Source organism: Chrysochloris asiatica, unplaced genomic scaffold (assembly GCF_000296735.1).
Source record: "Chrysochloris asiatica unplaced genomic scaffold, ChrAsi1.0 scaffold00443, whole genome shotgun sequence".
NCBI classification, from domain to species: Eukaryota; Metazoa; Chordata; class Mammalia; order Afrosoricida; family Chrysochloridae; genus Chrysochloris; species Chrysochloris asiatica.
Genome location: NW_006408961.1, coordinates 197,706 through 200,849, shown reverse-complemented (window position 1 = coordinate 200,849; position 3,144 = coordinate 197,706).

Sequence of the window (3,144 nt, the reverse complement as noted above, 5' to 3'; positions counted from 1 at the left end):
TTTTTTTTTTTCCATCCCTTGACTTTTAATCTGTTTTTGTCTCTGTGTGTGAGATGTGTCTCTTGCAAACAGCATATTGAAGGCTCTTGTTTTCTTATCCATTCTGCCACCCTCCGTCTCTTAACTGGAGCATTTAGTCAGTTTACATTCAGTGTAAATATTGGTAGGTATGGATTAATTGCTGCCATTATTTATTTACTTATTTTGTGGTGTTGCTGCGTTCTTTGTTCTGTGTGACTTCCTTTGCTTTCTTCATACTTTTTGTGTTCTTTCTTGTGAGTTCTTCATAGTTTTAATGTTTCCATATTCTTCTTGGATTTTCATTTTCTTGGTATGTTGTGAAGTGTTACTTTTCTTTGAGGTTATCTTAGAGTCCATTAACTTTTTCCTCCAAAGCATGCAGTGTATTTTATCCTGTAATCTACCTGACCTTCTCACCATTTGGATGTGTGTTCTTACATGTTTACCTTCTTTTATATTGCAATTGTTTTGATCATAGATTGAACTCCCAGATTTTCTGAGTTTGTTCTTATGTTTTGTACTGTTCTCAACAATTCCTTTTGTCGATTTGGTTCTGGGAGGTGCTGCCACATATGTCAATATCTAGTTGTTTTCTGTTCTTGTTGGTTCTCAGAACACAGAAATCCATTTTAGATGTTTTGTAGTACAGAGATGGCTTTGGAAAAAACCCTTAGCTTATGTTTATCCTGGAATGTTTTGAGTACACCATTATATTAGTAGACTATAAGGTAACCCCCAAAAATGTTAATCCTTCCCAATGTACCATGAAAATGAACTTCCAAGCAGAACAAGCAAACATGAACACTAAGAAGAACCGATAAGAAATAGCACAAAAACCACAAACTCAACACAAGAAGGCATGCAGAACAAAAGAATGAACAGCACTACCAAAAAAGTAACATAATGACAGCAATTAAGTCATACCTACTGATAATTACATTGAATGTCAATGAATTGAATGCACCATTGAGAGTGGCAGAATGAATAAGAAAACAAGACTCTTCAATATGTTGCCTGCAAAAGACAAAAACAGACTAAAAATAAAAGGATGGAAAAAAATATATCAAGCTAACTGTACCAATAAACAAGCGTGAGTGGCAAAGTAAACTTTAAGATAAAAACTAGCATAACAGACAAAGTAGGACACTATCTTATGATCAAAGGGTCAATACAGTAAGACGACATAATCATAATAAATACCTAAACTCCCAATAAAAGAGCATCAAGATACATGAAGCTGACCTTACTAGGGTTGAATAAAGAAATAGATAAATCTGCAATTACAGTGGTAGATTTTAATACACCACTTTTGAAAAGGTATAGAACAACCAGAAAGAAACTCAACAAAGTTACAGAGGAACTAAATGACACAATCAACCAACTTCACCTCATAAATGTCTGCAGAGCATTCAACCCAGCAACACAATATACATTCTTCTTCAGTGTGCATGGAATGTTTTCCAGAATTGACCATGTGTTAGGTCACAAAGCAAGCCTCCATAAATTTACAAACATCAAAATTCTACAAGCATCTTTTCAGACCACAATACTATAAAATTAAATATAAAAAACAAGAACACCAAGGAAATAAAGCTGAATAAATGGAAACTGAACAATACCCTGCTGAATAGCACCTGGGTAAAAGAAGAAATTAAAAGTAAATTCACAAAGTTCCTAGAAACAAATGAGAATGAAAAAACACCATACCAAAATCTTTTGGATACAGCAACAGCTGTGCTGAAAGGACTATTGTGATAAATGTGCACATCCAAAAAGAAGAAAGAAACAAAATTAACACATTAACACAGCATCTCCAACAATTAGAAGAAGACCAGCAGAGGGAACCTACAGTCACAAAAAGAAAGGAAATAATAAAGATAAGAACAGAAATAAATAAAATGGAAAAAAAAAACTATAGAAAGAGTCAACAGGACAAGAAGCTGGGTCTTTGAAATGATTAATAAAATTGACAAACCACTAGAAAAACTAACAAAAGAAAAGAGGGAGAGGACACAAATAACTAACATAAGAAACCACATGGACAATGTCATATATCATGACCAAGTAAGTTTCATAAAAGTGATGCAAAAATGGTTCAACATTACAAAACAATCAATGTATTCTACCACATAAACAAGGAAAAGAACCACATGATCATGTCAATTGATGCAGAAAAAGCATTTGACAAAATCCAACTTCCATACCTGATAAAAACACTAAAAAAAGTAGGAATTGAAGGGAAATTCCTCAACATAATCAAAAGCATATATACAAAATCAATAACCTACATTACTTTCAGTGGAGAGAAACTGAAAACCTTCCCTCTGCTAACTAGAAACAGACAAGGATGCCCTTTGTCACTACCCCTAGTCTATATTGTGCTGGAAGTTTTAGCCAGAGCCATACAGCATGATAGAGAAATTAAAGGCATCCAAATTGGCAAAGAAGAAGTAAAACTCTCTCTATTTGCAGATGATATGATCCTATACATAAAAAACCCTAAAGATTCAGTGAACAAACTACAAGACCTCATTGGAAGATTTAGCAATGTGACAGGGTATAAGATTAACATACAAACATTAGTTGGATTCTGCTATAGCAACAATGACACTGCTGAAAAGAACATCAAGTAAGCAATTCTATTTATAAAGCTGCCCAAAGAATGAAATATTTAGGAAGAATACTAACCAGAGAAACAAAGGACTTATACAAAGAAAATTACAAAACACTATTAAAAGAAACCAAAAGAGACTTACAGAAATGGAAGAACATATCATGTTCCTGGATTGGAAGACTCAACATCATGAAAATATCAGTACTGAACAAAGCAATTTACACTAATAATGCAATCCCAATCCAGATTTCAACAACATTCTTCAAAGATTTGGAAAAGACAATGACTAACTTTATATGGAAAGGAAAGAGACACAGGATAAGCAAAGCACTGTTTAAGAAGAACAAGGTTGGAGATCTCACTCCCAGATTTCAAAATTTACTACATGGCTTCAGTGATCAGAAGAGCCTGGTACTGGTACAATGAAAGATACATTGATCAATGGAACAGAATCGAGAATCCAGAAATTAACCCATCCACATACAGCCGGCTGATTTTTGACAAAGTTC